The sequence below is a fragment of the Tachyglossus aculeatus genome, chromosome 7 (genome assembly GCF_015852505.1).
Source record: "Tachyglossus aculeatus isolate mTacAcu1 chromosome 7, mTacAcu1.pri, whole genome shotgun sequence".
In the NCBI taxonomy this organism is placed as follows: Eukaryota; Metazoa; Chordata; class Mammalia; order Monotremata; family Tachyglossidae; genus Tachyglossus; species Tachyglossus aculeatus.
This window is the reverse complement of record NC_052072.1, coordinates 16,022,694-16,040,916: the sequence shown is the minus strand read 5'-3', so window position 1 is coordinate 16,040,916 and position 18,223 is coordinate 16,022,694. Positions and strand designations below refer to the sequence as shown.

Genomic DNA, 18,223 nt, shown 5'->3' with positions numbered 1-18,223 from the left:
CTCTGACTCCAAAGCCCGGGCTCTTTCCGCTGAGCCACGCTGAATGAATGAATGAACACATGAATGAATGAATGAAAGTTCCCTCCATCCTCGGCCCAAGCGGGGGAGGCGGGCCCCGCTTTTCCTGGGCCCGACTCCTAGTTGCCGGGCAACCGTGGCGGGGGGGGGGGGGAGGGGGGGCGGGAGCGGGCCGCGCCTGCGCGCTGGGCGGGCGTGCCGGAGGAGGAGCCGCGCAAGCGCAGTTGGCGCCGGCGGCGGCGAGGGGAGGTGTTTTGAGCGCTGCGGGCCGCCGTCTTTTCCGGCGTCGGGGCCGCTTCCGGCTGTCTGGGCTGCGGGCCCGCCCCTCCCCCACCCGCTCCCCTCAGTCGCTCGGGGCCTGGCCGAGCAGCGGACGGGGACCACCGGCCGTCCGTCCGACCGACCAACAGACCCCTTCTCCTCCTCCTTCCTCCTCCTCCTCCTCCTCCTCCTCGGCCGGGGGCCGCTCCCGGAGCCCGGACGGCGGGCAAGGACCGGCTTGGCGGCGGCTGCCCCACCGCCCGACCCCGGGGGCTCCGGTAAGTCGTCCTCATCAGCCTCATCGTTACAATAATAACGATAATATAACGCCTGTTAAGCGGTTATTATGTGCCGAGTACTTTTCCAAGCCCCGGGTTGCCGACTCGTTCTTCCCAAGCGCTTAGTACAGTGGCGGGGACGACCGGCTTGGAGGTGGCTGCCCCACCGCCTGCCCCGGGGGGCTCCGGTAAGTTATCATCATCATCATCATCACCATAATAATAATAATATACTACCTATTAAGCGCTTACTATGTGCCAACTACTTTTCCAAGCGCCGGGTTGCCGACTTGTACTTCCCAAGCGCTTAGTACAGTGGCGTCGGCGGGCTCCGGTAAGTCACCCCCATCATCCTCTTCATTATAATAATAACCATAATATAACGCCTGTTAAGCGCTTACTACGTGCCTAGCACTTTTCCAAGCGCCGGGCTGCCGACTCGTACTTCCCAAGCGCTTAGTACAGTGGCGGGGACGACCGGCTTGGAGGCGGCTGCCCCACCGCCTGCCCTGGGGGGCTCCGGTAAGTTATCATCATCTTCATTATTATAATACCTATATTATAAACGATAATATAATACCTGTTAAGCGCTTACTATGTGCCAAGCACTTTTCCAAGCCCCGGGTTGCCGACTCGTTCTTCCCAAGCGCTTAGTACAGTGGCGGGGACGACCGGCTTGGAGGCGGCTGCCCCACCGCCTGCCCCGGGGGGCTCCGGTAAGTTATCATCATCTTCATTATTATAATACCTATATTATAAACGATAATATAATACCTGTTAAGCGCTTACTATGTGCCAAGCACTTTTCCAAGCCCCGGGTTGCCGACTCGTTCTTCCCAAGCGCTTAGTACAGTGGCGGGGACGACCGGCTTGGAGGTGGCTGCCCCACCGCCTGCCCCGGGGGGCTCCGGTAAGCCGTCATTATCATCATTATAATAATAATAATAATAGTATAATACCTATTAAGCGTTTACTATGTGGCAAGTACTTTTCCAAGCGTCGGGTTGCCGACTTGTTCTTCCCAAGCGCTCAGTACAGTGGCGGGGACGACCGGCTTGGAGGTGGCTGCCCCACCGCCCGCCCCGGGGGGCTCCAGTAAGTCGTCGTCATCATCATCATCATCATCATCATCATCATCATAATATTATACGTATTAAGTGCTTACTATGTGCCAAGCACTTTTCCAAGCGCCGGGTTGCCGACTTGTACTTCCCAAGCGCTTAGTACAGTGGCGGGGAAGACCGGCTTGGAGGCGGCTGCCCCACCGCCCGCCCCAGGGGGCTCCGGTAAGTCATCATCATCATCCTCATCATCATAATGACGATAATATAATACCTATTAATCGCTTACTATGTGCCAAGCACTTTTCCAAGCGCCGGGTTGCCGACTTGTACTTCCCAAGCGCTTAGTACAGTGGCGTCGGGGGGCTCCAGTAAGTCATCATCATCATTCTCATCATCATAATAACGATAATATAATACCTATTAATCGCTTACTATGTGCCAAGCACTTTTCCAAGCACCGGGTTGCCGACTTGTACTTCCCAAGCGCTTAGTACAGTGGCGTCGGGGGGCTCCGGTAAGTCGTCATCATCGTCATTATTATAATAATAATGATAATATAATACTTGTTAAGCGCTTACTATGTGCCTAGCACTTTTCCAAGCGCCGGGTTGCCGACTTGTACTTCCCAAGCGCTTAGTACAGTGGCGGGGAAGACTGGCTTGGGGGCGGCTGCCCCACCGCCCGTCTCGGGGGGCTCCGGTAAGTCGTCATCATCATAATAATAATGATAATATAGCACCTGTTAAGCGCTTACTATGTGCCAAGCACTTTTCCAACTGTCGGGTTGCCGACTTGTACTTCCCAAGCGCCTAGTACAGTGCTCTGTCCACAGTAAGCGCTCAATAAATGCGACTGAATGGATGAATAATAATAATGATGCCATTCATTCATTCAGTAGTATTTAGTGAGCGCTTACCATGTGCAGAGCACTGTACTAAGCGCTTGGGAAGTACAAGTTGGCAACATATAGAGACGGTCTCTACCCAACAGCGGGCTCACAGCCTAGGAGACTATTAAGCGCTTACTATGTGCAAAGCACTGTTCTAAGCGCTGAGGAGGTTACAAGGTGATCAGGTTGTCCCACGTGGGGCTCACAGTCTTCATCCCCATTTGACAGATGAGGTAACTGAGGCACAGAGAAGTGAAGAAGTGACTTGCCCAAAGTCACACAGCTGGCAGTTGGCAGAGCTGGGACTTGAACCCATGACCTCTGACTCCAAAGCCCAGGCTCTTTCCACTGAGCCATGCTGCTTCTCCAATGAATGAATGAATGAATGAATACAAGGGAACTAGGTGGGGTCCCACTGGGGCTCACAGTCTTTATCCCCATTATACAGGTGAGGTAACTGGTTCCTGTAAGTAATAATAATAATAATTAGTATAGTTTCAGTTAAGTGCTTACTATGTGCCAGGCACTTTTCCAAGCACCAGGGTAGATACAAGGGAACTAGGGGGGCGGTCCCACTGGGGCTCACAGTCTTCATCCCCATTATACAGGTGCGGTAACTGGCTCCTGTAAGTAATAATAATGATAATTAGTATAATATCTGTTAAGTGCTTACTGTGTGCCAAGCACTTTTCCAAACGCCGGAGTAAATACAAGGTGACTAGGGTGTCCCACTGGGGCTCACAGTCTTCACCCCCATTTTACAGGTGAGGGAACTGACTCCGGTAAGTAATAATAATAATAATGGTAATAATAATTAGTATAGTATCTGTTAAGTGCTTACTCTGTGCCAAGCACTGTTTTAAGCACCGGGGCAGGTACAAGGGAACTAGGGTTCCCTTGTATCGGCGCTTAGAACAGTGCTTTGCGCATAGTAAGGGCTTAATAAATGCCATCATTAATATTAGGGTGTCCCACTGGGGCTCACAGTCTTCATCCTCATTATACAGGTGAGGTAACTGGCTCCTGTAAGTAATAATAATGATAATAATTAGTATAGTATCTGTTAAGTGCTTACTATGTGCCAAGCAGTTTTCCAAGCACCGGGGTAGATACAAGAGAACTGGGGTGGGGAGGGCCCACTGGGTCTCACAGTCTTCACCCCATTATACAGGTGAGGTAACTGGCTCCTGTAAGTAATAATAATGATAATAATAATTAGTATAGTATCTGTTAAGTGCTTACTATGTGCCAAGCACTTTTCCAAGTGCCGGGGTACATACAAGGGAACTGGGGGGGGGAGGGGGGTGTCCCACTGGGGCTCACAGTCCCATTTTACAGGCGAGGGAACTGACTCCGGTATGTAATAAAAATAATGATAATAATAATTAGTATAGTATCTGTTAAGCGCTTACTATGTGCCAAGCGTATATTATCTGTTAAGCGCTTACTATGTGCCAAGCACTGGGGTAGATAGAAGGGAACTAGGGTGTCCCACTGGGGCTCACAGTCTTCACCCCCCATTATACAGACAAGGTAACTGGCTCTGGGAAGTGATTATAATAATAATTAGTACAGTATCTGTTAAACGCTTACTATGTGCCAAGCACTGTCCCAAGCGCTGGGGTAGATACAAGGCAACTAGGGTGTCCCATTGGGGCTCACAGTCTTCACCCCCATTTTACAGGTGAGGTAAGTGACTCCGTTGAGTGATAATAATAGTGGTAATAATAATAATGAAAGTAATTATTATTATGGTACTTGTAAAGCACATACTATGTGGCAAGCACTGTTTTAAGCACCGGGGTAGATTCAGGGGAAATAGGGTGTCCCACTGGAGCTCACAGTCTTCACCCCCATTTTACAGGTGAGGTAACTGGCTCTGGTAAGTGATAATAATAATAATAATAATAATTAGTATAGTATCTGTTAAGGTCTTACTATGTGCCAAGCACTTTTCCAAATGCCAGGGTAGATACAAGGGAACTAGGGTATCCCACTGGGGCTCACAGTCTTCATCCCCATTTTACAGGTGAGGTAATTGGCTCCGGTAAGTGATAATAATGATTAGTATAGTATCTGTTAAGCGCTTACTATGTGCCAAGCACTGTTCCAAGCACCGGGGTAGATACAAGGGAATTAGGTTGTCCTACTGGGGCTCATAGTCTTCATCCCCATTTTACGGGCGAGGTAACTGGCTCCTGTAAGTAATAATAATGATAATAATTAGTATGCTATCTGTTAAGTGCTTACTATGTGCCAATCACTTTTCCAAGCACCGGGGTAGATACAAGAGAACTAGGGGGTCCCCCTGGGGCTCACAGTCTTCACTCCCATTTTACAGGCGAGGGAACTGACTCCGGTATGTAATAATAATAATGATAATAATAATTAGTATAGTATCTGTTAAGCGCTTACGATGTGCCAAGCGTATAGTATCTGTTAAGCGCTTACTATGTGCCAAGCACTGGGGTAGATAGAAGGGAACTAGGGTGTCCCACTGGGACTCACAGTCTTCACCCCCCATTATACAGACAAGGTAACTGGCTCCGGGAAGTGATTATAATAATAATTAGTACAGTAAGTGATAATAATGATTAGTATAGTATCTGTTAAGCGCTTACTATGTGCCAAGCACTGTTCCAAGCGCCGGGGTAGATACAAGGGAATTAGGTTGTCCTACTGGGGCTCATAGTCTTCATCCCCATTTTACAGGCGAGGTAACTGGCTCCGGTAAGTAATAATCATGATAACAATAATTAGTATAGTATCTGTTAAGCGCTTACTATGTGCCAAGCGTATAGTATCTGTTAAGCGCTTACTATGTGCCAAGGACTGTTCCAAGTGCTGGCGTAAATAGAAGGGAACTAGGGTGTCCCACTGGGGCTCACAGTCTTCACCCCCCCATTATACAGACAAGGAAACTGGCTCCGGTAAGTGATTATAATAATAATAGTGATAATAATAATTATAGTATCTGTTAAACGCTTACCATGTGCCAAGCACTGTCCCAAGCGCCGGGGTAGATACAAGGTAACTAGGTTGTCCCACTGGGGCTCACAGTCTTCACCCCATTTTACAGGTGAGGTAAATGACTCCGTTGAGTGATAATAATATTAATGAAAGTTATTATTATTATGGTATTTGCAAAGCACCTACTATGTGCCAAGCACTGTTTTAAGCACTGGGGTAGATTCAGGGGAAATAGGGTGTCCCACTGGAGCTCACAGTCTTCACCCCCATTTTACAGGCGAGTGATAATAATAATAATTAGTATAGTATCTGTTAGGGTCTTACTATGTGCCAAGTACTTTTCCAAGTGCCAGGGTAGATACAATCAATCGTATTTATTGAGCGCTTACTGTGTGCAGAGCACTGTACTAAGCGCTTAAGGGAACAAGGGAGCTAGGGTGTCCCACTGGGGCTCACAGTCTTCATCCCCATTTTACAGGTGAGGTAAGTGGTTCCGGTAAGTGATAATATTGATGATAATAATGATTAGTATGGTATCTGTTAAGCGCTTACTATGTTCCAAACACTGGGGTAGATTCAAGGGAACTAGGTTGCCCCACTGGGGCTCACAGTCTTCGTCCCCCAAGTATCTGATAAGTGCTTACTGTGTGCCAAGCACTGTTTTAAGTGCCAGGGTAGATCCAAGGTAACTAGGGTATCCCACTGGGGCTCACAGTCTTCACCCCCATTTTAAAGACGAGCTATCTGGCTCTGGTAAGTAATAATAATAATTATAGTATTTGTAGAGCGCTCACTCCAAGCACTGTTTTAAGCACCGGGGTAGATACAGGGTAATTAGGTTGTCCCACTGGGCTCACAGTCTTCATCCCCATTTTCCAGGGAAGGGCACAGAGAAGTGAAGTGACTTGCCCAAGGTCACAGAGCAGACAAGTGGTGGAGCCAGGATTAGAACCCATGCCCTCTGACTACCAGCTCCACCAGTTGTCAGCTGTGTGACTTTGGGCAAGTCGCTTAATCAATCAATCGTATTTATTGAGCGCTTACTGTGTGCAGAGCACTGTACTAAGCGCTTGGGAAGTACAAATTGGCAACACATAGAGACAGTCCCTACCCAACAGTGGGCTCACAGTCTAAAAGGGGGAGACAGAGAACTTCTCTGGGCCTCAGTTACCTCATCTGGAAAATGGGGATGAAGACTGTGAGTCCCATGTGGGACAATCTGATTACCTTGCAACCTCCCCAGCTCTTAGAACAGTGCTTTGCACATAGTAAGCGCTTAAGAAATGCCATTATTATTATTATTATTATTATTATTATTATTACCAAGCCCATGCCCTTGACAGTGGGCCATGCTGCTTCTCAAGTGACCCAGGCCCCCGGGCCTCCCTCCGACACCCCTCCACCCCGACGCGCATCCCCTTGTCTCATTTTTGCCCCCTCCCTGCCCTATTTTCTCTTCTACACTCTAAACTCCTTATGGGCAGGGAAAGAGTCTGCTTATTTTGTTGTATTGTCGTGTCCCAAACATTTAGTAATAGCAATAATAATGGTATTTGTTAGGCACTTACTATGTTCCAAGCAATGTTCTAGGCACTGGGGTAGATACAAGGTCATCAAGTTGTCCCACGTGGGGCTCACTGTTTTAATCCCCATTTTCCAGATGAGGGAACTGAGGCACAGAGAAGTGATTTGCCCAAGGTCACACAGCAGACAAGTGGTGGCGCTGGGATTAGAACCCACGATCTCCGACTCCCAAGCCTTTGTGCTCTTTTCCCCTAAGCAGGTGCCCTGCCCCTAGTAAGTGCTCAGTAAATACCATCGATCCCTTTCCTCCCCCGATACCCCTTCGTCTTCCCCCACTGCCCTTGGTAATAATAATAATAATAATGATGGTATTTGTTAAGCGCTTGCTATGTGCCAAGCACTGTTCTAAGCACTGGGGTAGATACAGAGTAATTAGTTTGTCCCACGTGGGACTCACAGTTCTAATCCCCATTTTACAGATGAGGTAACTGAGGCACACAGTTCTAATCCCCATTTTACAGATGAGGTAACTGAGGCACAGAGAACTTGTGTGCTCCCACTCCTCAAGTCATTGCTTCACTTCCCCCTTTTGACCCAGGTTTGGCCCACCTCCCCAGCTGTCGGGTTTTAGGATTATGCCCACTGTTGGGTAGGGACTGTCTCTATATGTTGCCAACTTATTTCCCAAGCGCTTAGTACAGTGCTCTGCACACAGTAAGCGCTCAATAAATGCGATTGATTGATTATCCCACTTGTGGGATTGTTTCAGGGTCAAGAGGAGGCTGCTGGAGGAAGGAAAGGGGGTTGAATTATAGTGATGATGTTTAGGTTTTAGTGATGAGGTTTAGGTGTGCTGTAGTGTACTTTTCCAAGCGCTTAGTACAGTGCTCTGCACGCAGTAAACGCTTAATAAATGTGATTGGTTTATGGTCACTTTCTCCCCGCTCCTTAGGGAAGACTGTGCAAAATGTTGTTCAATCAGTCGTATTTATGGAGCGCCTGCTGTGTGCGGAGCACTGTACTGAATGCTTAGGAGAGTACAATAGAACAATATAACAGGCACAGCCCCTTCTCACAGTCTAGAGGGGGAGGCAGATATTAATGGGAATAAATGGCTGGGACGGGGAGGGCGGGGGTGAAGAAAAGGAGCAAAGCAGGGCGATGCAGAAGGGAGTGAAAGAAAAGGAAAAGAGAGCTTAAGGAAAGTGAAAGGGATGTTTATTAAGTGGGGAGATAAGATAAAGGGTCTTTCTACCTGAGGCAAGGATGAAAGTGTTTAAAAGCCCCAGGTGAAAGCCCATCGATGATGATTACCAACTCTATTGTACTCTCCCCGGGGCTTAGTACAGTCAATCAGTCAATCAATCGTATTAATAATAATAATAATAATGATGGCATTTATTAAGCACTTACTATGTGCAAAGCACTGTTCTAAGCGCTGGGGAGGTTACAAGGTGATCAGGTTGTCCCACGGGGGGCTCACAGTCTTCATCCCCATTTTCCAGATGAGGGAACTGAGGCCCAGAGAAGTTAAGTGACTTGCCCAAGGTCACACAGCTGACAATCGGCGGAGCCGGGATTTGAACCCATGACCTTTGACTCCAAAGCCCGTGCTCGTTCCACTGAGCCACGCTGCTTCTCAAGCGCTCATTTATTGAGCGCTTCCTGTGTGCAGAGCACTGTACTAAGCGCTTGGGAAGTCCAAGTTGGCAACATATAGAGACGGTCCCCACCCAGCAGTGGGCTCACAGTCTAGAAGGGGGAGACGGAGAACAAAACCAAACATATTAACAAAATAAAATAAATAGAATAGATATGTACAAGTAAAATAGAGAAAGAAATATGTACAAACATATATACATATATACAGGTGCTGTGGGGAAGGGAAGGAGGTAAGGCGGGGGGATGGAGGGGGGAGTCGTCTGCACACAGTAGATTGTAAGCTATTCATTCATTCAGTTGTATTTATTGAGCGCTTACTGTGTGCAGAGCACTGTACTAGGTGCTTGGGAAGTACAAGTTGGCAACATATAGAGACGGTCCCTACCCCGCAACGGGCTCACAGTCTAGAAGACGGGCTCACAGTCTAGAAGACTCTTTTTCATTCAGTCGTATTTATTGAGCGCTTACTGTGTGCAGAGCACTGTACTAAACTACTTGAGAGCAGGGTTTGTGTCCACTAATTCTGTTGAACTCTCCCCAGAATTTAGTAGATTGTATGTTCCTCAGGGGCTTGAAGAGTGTGGTAATGTGCCCTCTCAAGCACATAAAACAGTGCTGTCGCATACTAAGCACTAACTAATCAACCAATCATTGGTATTTATTGGTATTTACTGCATGCAGGACACTGCACTGAGTGCTTGGAGAAGCAGCATGGCTCAGAAAAAGAGCATGGGCTTTGGAGTCAGAGGTCATGGGTTCAAATCCCGGCTCCACCAGTTGTCAGCTGTGTGACTTTGGGCAAGTCACTTCACTTCTCTGTGCCTGTTACCTCATCTGTAAAATGGGGATTAAGACTGTGAGCCCCCCGTGAGACAACCTGATAATCTTTTAACCTCCCCGGTGCTTAGAACAGTGCTTTGCACGTAAGCGCTTAATAAATGCCATCATTCATTCATTCAGTCGTATTTATTGAGCGCTTACTGAGTGGAGAGCACTGTACTAAGCGCTTGGGAAGTACAAATTGGCAAAATATAGAGACAGTCCCTACCCAACAGTGGGCTCACAGTCTAGAAGGGGGAGACAGAGAACAAAACAAAACAGATTAACAAAATAAAATAAATAGAATAAACGTGCAAATAAAATAAATAAATAGAATAAAATATATAAATAAACAGAATAAAATAAATACATACATATCATTATTACAACGCAACAGAGTCATTATGTATTCTCTGCCCACCAGCAGTTTACAGTCTAGAGGGGGAAAAAGACATTAAATTATGACTATGTTTATAAATGCTGGGGAGCTGAGGGTTGGGTGAAGATCAAGTGCAGAAGGGAGAGGGAAATGAGGGCCTAGTCAGGGAAGGCTTCATGGAGCCTATTTATTTATTTTATTTTATTTTGTTTATTTTATTTTATTTATTTTATTTTGTTGGTATGTTTGGTTCTGTTCTCTGTCTCCCCCTTTTAGACTGTGAGCCCACTGTTGGGTAGGGACTGTCTCTATGTGTTGCCAATCTGTACTTCCCAAGCGCTTAGTACAGTGCTCTGCTCATAGTAAGCGCTCAGTAAATACGATTGATTGATTGATTGATTGGAGGAGATGTGCTTTTAAAAATGTTTTGAAGTTGGGGAGGGTGGTGGTCGGTCATAGATGAAATGTTTGATTAAAAAAAGTTTGATAAAAGAAAGTTTGATAAATCTATGATAAAACATAGATGTTTTAGACTGTGAGCCCACTGTTGGGTAGGGACTGTCTCTATATGTTGCCAATTTGTACTTCCCAAGCGCTTAGTACAGTGCTCTGCACATAGCGCTCAATAAATATGATTGATGATGATGAAATGAGAAGCAGCGTGGCTCAATGGAAAGAGCACGGGCTTTGGAGTCAGTGGTCATGGGTTCAAATCCCGGCTCTGCCAATTGTCAGCTGTGTGACCTTGGGCAAGTCACTTAACCTCTCTGTGCGTCAGTTACCTCATCTGCAAAATGGGGATTGACTGTGAGCCCCCCGTGGGGCAACCTGATCACCTTGTATCCCCCCAGCGCTTAGAACAGTGCTTTGCACATAGTAAGCGCTTAATAAATGCCATTATTATTATTATTATTATTATTATTATTATTATTATTATTAAGTGGGGGGGAGTTCCAGGCCAGAGGGAGAATATAGGCAAGGAATCGGCACGGAGGTAAAGGTACAATGAGTAAGTTGGTGTTGGAGAGCGAAGCGTGCAGGCTGGATCGTGGCAAGAAATCAGTAAGATAAGGTGAGCTGATTAAATACTTTAAAGGAGTTTCTGTTCAATGAGGAGGTGGATGGGTTCCACCTGAAGATTTTTGAGGAGTGGGGAGACATGGACTGAAAGGTAATTTTTTTTTTTTTTTAGAAAAATGATGTGGGCAGCAGAAGGAAGTGTGAACTGGATTCGGGAGAGGCAAGAGACGGGGAGGTCAACGAAGAGGCTGATGCAGAAGTCAGGGCGGAATCTGAGGCGTGCTTAGATCGGCCCTGCAGCAGTTTTGATGGAGGGGAAAGGGCGGATCTTAGCGATGTTGTTAAGGTTGAACCAACAGGGCTTGGTGACCGATTGTGTGGGTTAAATGAGAGAGATGAGTCAAGGAGAATGACAAGGTTATGGGCTCGTGAGACAGGAAGGATTGGGGTGTTGTCTACAGTGGTGGAAAAGGCAGGGGGGTTGCAGGGTTTGGATGAGAAGATAAGTTCTGTTTTGGACGTTAAATTTGAGGTATTAGTGGGACATCCAAGTCGGGATGTCCTGAAGGCGGGGGAGAGAGCCAGTGAGTAATGGTGGGCCTGAGAGTCAGAAGGACCCGGGTTCTAATCTCGGCTCCACCTCGGACGAGTCACTTAATTTCTCTGTGCCTCAGTTACCTCATCTGGAAAGTGGGGATTAAGACTGTGAGCCCCCGTGGGACATGGACCGTGTCCATCCTGATTATCTTGTATCTACCCCAGCACTTACAGCAGTGCCTGACACATAATGAACGCTTAATGAATACCATAAAAAAAAAAATCAATGGTAGAGGTGGAAACAGTCCCCAAAAACTTCCTTTGTTGAAGCATTGAGTCACTTTGGCTTGGGAAGAACTCTTAGGGCAAGGGCCTTTCTCTGCTTCCCACTTCCACCCCACAAGGCAGTAATAATGATGGTATTTGTTGAGCGCTTGCTATGTTCCAAGCACCATTTCCACCCCTTAATGTCTGCGGAAGGGCCATGCGTTAAGGCTGAGGCTTCAGGGGCAACATTGTCGGTGGGGGGCTAGCTCACAGCTGAAACACATGGTTTTAGGGCGCGTGGAGCGGACCATTGGAGGGAGGGTGAAGGGATGGACTGACTGCACAGAGATGGGGAAGATGCTACGTCCGTGCTGTCCGTTATTGGGACAGTGTGCCCCATCTTACCTAAAGAAATCCCTGACATTGGGCTTTAAGGCATTCAACTAGCCCTCCCCTCACTCATTCATTCATTCAGTTGTATTTTAATGAGCGCTTACTGTGTGCAACGCACTTGGGAGAGTATAGTACAACAACAGACAAATTCGCTCTCCTACTACAACCCAACAGTCACACTTTGCTCCTCTAACACCACCGTACTAACCGGTCCCTTATCCCGCCTCTCTCATGGCCGAACCCCCGGCGCATGTCTTCCCACTCGCCCGGCACTTGTCCCCGCCTTCGTACCTCTGTCCTCACCTCCAAAGCCCTACCAAAATAACACCTCCTCCAAGAGGTCTTCCCTGCTCATTTCTCCTCTTCGCCCTCCTTCTGCCCCCGACCTACGCACTTGGATCCATAGTCAGTCGTGTTTATTGAACGTTTACAGTGTGCAGAGCACTGTACAAAGCGCTTGGCAAATTACGTAGCCAGGAGCAGCTTGGCCTAGTGGATAGAATACGGGTCCAGGAGTCAGAAGGACCTGGATCCTAATCCTAGGCCTGCCACTTGTCTGCTGTGTGACCTTGGGCAAGTCACTTCACTTCTCTGGGCCTCAGTTCCCTCATCTGTAAAATGGGGATTGAGACTGGGAGCCCATGTGGGACAGGGACTGTGTCTGACCTGATTAGCTTTTATCTACCCCAGAGCTTAGAACAGTGCTTGACACACAGTAAGCGCTTAACAAATACCATTGTGATTATTATTATCATTGTTATCACCCCACCCCCCAGCCCTACTGCTTTTCTTGTACACATTCTTCATTCATTCATTGTCGTATTTATTGAGTGCTACTGTGTGCAGAGCACTGTACTAAGCGATTGAGAAGTACAAGTTGGCAACATTTAGAGACGGTCCCTACCCAACAGGCACCTGTATATATGTTTGTACATATTTATTACTCTATTTTACTTGTACATATTTACTACTCTATTTTATTTTGTTAATATGTTTTGTTTTGTTGTCTGTCTCCCCCTTCTAGACTGTGAGCCCACTGTTGGGTAGGGACCATCTTTATATGTTGCCAACTTGAACTCCCCAAGCGCTTAGTACAGTGCTCTGCACACAGTAAGCGCTCAATAAATACAATTGAAAGAATGAATGAATGAATAGAAGAATGAATAGAAGTCTCCCCCCTTTTAGACTGTGAGCCCACTGTTGGGTAGGGACTGTCTCTATACGTTGCCAATTTGTACTTCCCAAGCGCTTAGTACAGTGCTCTGCACATAGTAAGCACTCAATAAATACGATTGATGATGATGATGATGAAGGGGGAGACAGGCTTTAAAACTCTGCCTTCCCTTCCCTGTAATTGACTTTAATGTCTGCCTCCTCCTCTAGACTGTGAACTCCTTGTGGGCAGAGATCGTGTCTCTCAGTGCTACCGTCTTCTCCCCCAAGCATCTACTACAATGCTTGGCCCACAGGAGGCACTCAGTAAATGCCACTGATTGATTAATCAGTTGTCAGACTTGAGGGTGCTGGGTTTCCACCATCACTGTCTAGACGTCTTGAGGTACAGTCACTTTCCAGATGAGCCTCTCAGTGTCCTTTGAGGGTTGTGGTTTCCAGTAGATTTTCCTGAGGGTCAGGTGTGTAAAACAAGTCACTAGTTTATTTTGTTTTCAGGTAATTTTATCCGGACTGTGGCTTAATTTGCCTATGGCCTCATTTACCCTCTGCTCAGTCAGCTTTCAAGTTGAAATTGTACTCTTCCATCACCTTCGAAGGTGTCGTTTCTTGATTTATTTTCCCCCCCTCCTCTGTTCCTTGTCTTTCACTTTTTCCACTTCCACTAACTGGTAGACTTAACTCATTCATTCAGTCGTATTTATTGAGCGCTTACTGTGCACAGAGCAGTGTACTAAGTTTGGGAAGTACAAATTGGCAACAGAGACAATCCGTGCCCACAACGGGCTCCCAGTGTAGAAGGGGGAAGACAGACATGTTTACATGTTACTGTTTACACAAGTAAACAGGCCTCAGTAGCCTATAAAGAGAATTAATTTAATTTAAATGCAAATTAAATAAATAAAATTAGATATGTATACATCATTAATAAAAATAAATAGAATTACAATTAAAACAAATGCTGTGGGACGGGGATTGGGGTAGAGCAAAGGGAGCGAGTCAGGGTGATGGGGAGGGGGAGCAGAGGAAAAGCGGGGGAGGCTTACGACAGGGAACACAGCAGAGGGAGGAGAATGGATCAGAGAAGAGGGCTCTGAGGACCACCAGACATGTCTACTGGGCTATTGATTGCTTGCTGGCCATGGGTTTGGAGGGTGTGTTTAGGGGGTACAGTTCAGTCAGTGGTTGAAAGTTTTTTTTATTTTCCTTCAGACCCCACTTCTCAGGAAGAGAGCAGGACATTTGAATTTAGACTGTGAACCCCATGTGGGACAGGGGCTGTGTCCAATCTGAGTAACTCGAATCTACCCCAATGCTTGGGACTGTGCTTGACACCTAGTAAACACTTAAACAGGTGCCCTAAATGAAAAATTAATTGATTAAAGGTCACAGAGCAGGGCCCACATAACCATCAACCTTTTGTGACGCTTGGAAACCACTTAGTCAAGAGGGTTTTTCGGGGCTGAAAACTTAGCGTCTTCAATCCCGCAGGTCACCCTGCTCGTTTTTTAAAAATGTTCAGTTAGTATTGGGGTCCCTTCAGTTTGGGATTTTTTCATCGTGTTACCTAAGAAACAAAATTACGAACGTATGCCAGTTGTGTAAAAGTGCACTTTAACTATGCAGTGAAAGATAAATCTGGTCTGGCAGTTTTAAAAAGATGTCATTTAGTTACCCCCACCCTTCCCTCACGTTATTTTTTTTCTGCTGTTGTTGTATTGAAGGTATCATTTCTGTTATTAGCGTGCATTGAAATCTTACCGGCTACCTCATATTTTTTTTTCTCCATTAGACAAGAGCATGGGTGTGCACACACACACACACATTGCTTTCGTGTGCCTCTGGATTCAATAACTTATATAAATTGCTCCTCAGGAAAGCATCGAGGACATGTGGTTTTGATTGTGGGCGGAGGGGGTAGAGCACAAATAAGGAACCACACCCAAGCCCATCGCAAACCAAGAAGTTTCTGTGCTCTGGTTTTAGTCATCTTTGCAAAACAGTTAAGCTGCTTTTGATGTTTGGTGTCCCTGAAGCGTCTTTTAGAAATGTAAGCTGGTATGTTGCTGTGAAGTGCTGTAGTTAATCCTTTCTGTCTATACTGAAGTTGGCATTTTCTGGTCTTTTTAATTTTTTTTTTTCTTTTCTCAAATGGCATTTGAGTGCTTTTTGTGTGTCAAGCACTGTTCTAAGTTCCAAGCGTAGATACAGGTTTATCAGGTTGGACACAGTCCCAGTCCCGCATGGGGCTCACTTTCTAAATTGGCGGGAGGAGGATTTAATCCTCATTTTACAGATGAAGTAACTGAGACCCGCAGAAATTAAGGGATTTACAAGCAAGCAATTGGCAGAGCTGGGATTAGAACTCAGGTCCTCTGGCTCCCAGGCCTGGGCTCTTTCCATCAGTTAATGATTAATGATGGTATTGGTTAAGCACTTACTATGTGCCAAGCACCGTTCTAAGCACTGGGGTGGATACAAGGTGATCAGGTTGTCCCACGTGGGGCTCACAGTCTTAATCCCCATTTTACAGTTGAGGTAACCGAGGCACAGAGAAGTTCAGTGACCTGCCCAGAGTCACACGGCTGACAAGTGGCGGAGCCAGGATTAGAACCCACGTCCTCTGACTCCCAAGCCTGGGCTCTTTCCACTAAACCACGCTGCTTCTCTCGGTCATGTTGCGTCTCAGTTTCCATGTTCTGTGTTCTGGACCCTTAGCTCGTGCTTTGATTGTGACTCTTCATGCCATTATGTTGCTTGATGTTACCTAAAATATCTTCTTTAAGGAATGCCTGTTGAACCTTAAGTCTTTTTTCACCTTGGACCGTTCTTAGAGTGATTAGAGTCTACTTTTACTTTAATAGGCTACTTACAAGAAGTAGCCTATTAAAGTAAAAGTAGTCTTTTACTTTACTACAAAAGTAGTTTGACAGCCAGGAATCTTTTTGCCAAAGCAGTTGAATAAAGAAGGAAAACTAAATACCACTCGTGCGTTGTTCCTTCATGAGGCTCCATGTTGGGGATGAAGCCACCCACCTAAAGATTTTGGAGAAAATTGATTATTTATGAGAGAACAAAATCAATTAATCAGTGTTTTTTATTGAGTGCTTATTGTGTGCAGAGCACTATGCTGAGTACTTGGGAGAGTACAATACTACAGAATGGGTAGACACTTGTCATTTTTTGTCTGTCTCCCCCCTTTTAGACTGTGAGCCCGTTGTTGGGTAGGGATTGTCTGTATTTGTTGCCAAATTGTACTTTCCAAGCGCTTAGTACAGTGCTCTGCACACAGTAAATGCTCAGTAAATACGACTGAATGAATGAATTCCCTGTCCACAGGAGCTTACAGTCTAGAGCGGGACAGAAATAAATGATGGCTCTTTACAGAAGTGCTGTAGGGCTGAGGTAGGGTCAGTATCAGTTGCTTAAAGAGTAAAATACCCAAACCTTATATTTTGTCGGGGTGGGTTAGGAATGGTCTTTGACCATCCAGTCTGGGAAAGAATGAAGGCATCACTTGGCAGAGAAAAGCTAATAATAATAATAATAATAATAATGGCATTTATTAAGCATGTACTATGTGCAAAGCACTGTTCTAAGTGCTGGGGGGGTTACAAGGTGATCAGGTTGTCCCCCGGGGGGCTAACAGTCTTAATCCCCATTTTCCAGATGAGGTAACTGAGGCACAGAGAAGTTGTGACGTACCCAAAGTCACACAGCTGACAACTGACGGATCCGGGATTTGAACCCATGACCTCTGACTCCAAAGCCCGTGCTCTTTCCACTGAGCCACGCTGCTTCTTAAAAGCTACCATTTTTATTCCACTCTATTTTTGGGAAAACTGGAAATTTCTCCTCCTAAAGTCCCCTCAGCTCCTTGAGGACAGGGTTGTTGTCTACCGACTCTAGTGTACTCTCCCAAGTGCTTAGTACAGGACTCTGCACACGGTGAGTGCTCAGATACCGTTGTCCAAACTAGAACTCCTCGTCTTTCCCCCCAAACTCTGTCCTCCCTTTGATTTTATTATTGTAACGTGACCATCAGCCTCCCAAGCCTGGGACCTCGGCATTATCCTCAACTCACTTCTCTCGATCGACTCAGATATTCAATCCATCACCAGCTTCTGGCGGTTCTCCGTTCACACCACGTCTCGAACCCGCCCTTTCCTCTCCACCCAGAGTGCTCCGATGCCGATTCAAGCGCTCATATCCTGCCTTGACTATGGTAGCAGGCTCCTTGCTGACCTCCCCGCCGCTTGTCTCGCCCCTCTTCACCCTGCTGCGTGGATCGTTTTTCTAAAAAAAAGAATTCAGTCCGTATCTCTCCACTCCTCCAAAACCTCCGGCGGTTTCCCGTCCACCTCAGAATCGAACAATCTCTTAACTTTTGGCTTTAAGGCACCCATTTAGCTCTCCCCCTCCTACTTTCCTCACTGATCTCCCACCACACACTAGCCCACACTCCACTCCTCTAAAACCAACCTACCCTCTGTGCATCGATCTCACTTATCCTTCTGCCAGCCCCTTGCCCATGTCGTCCCTCTGGCCTCCCCCCTTCATATCCGACAGACCACACTCACTCTCCCCACCTTCAAAACCCTCTTAAAATTGTATTTATTCATTCATTCGGTCGTATTTATTGAGCGCTTACTGTGTGCAGAGTGTTGAACGAAGCGCTTGGAAAGTACAAGTCGGCAACATATAGAGACGGTCTCTACCCAACAACAGGCTCACATTTCCTCCAAGAGGTCTTCGCCGATCAAGTTTTCATCTCCCTCCACTCTGTTGTCTACTGTACACTTTCATTCAGTCGTATTTATTGAGCGCTTACTGTGTGCAGAGCGTTGTACTAAGCGCTTGGGAAGTACAAGTCGGCAACACATGGAGACGGTCCCTACCCAACAACGGGCTCACATTTCCTCCAAGAGGCCTTCCCCAATCTAGTTTTCATCTCCCTGCCCTCTGTTGA

General features: G+C 46.5%; 1 protein-coding gene across 1 annotated transcript in view; it reads left to right on the top strand.

The window, feature by feature from the left end:
- Nucleotides 1-472: 472 nt before the first annotated feature.
- Nucleotides 473-18,223, top strand: part of STK38 (serine/threonine kinase 38) — a 74,478-nt gene continuing 56,727 nt past the window's right edge. Inside the window, exon 1 of the mRNA XM_038749540.1 lies at nt 473-557. The gene's annotated coding sequence lies outside the window, so the exon portion shown is untranslated. The remainder of the gene's footprint in view (nt 558-18,223) is intronic.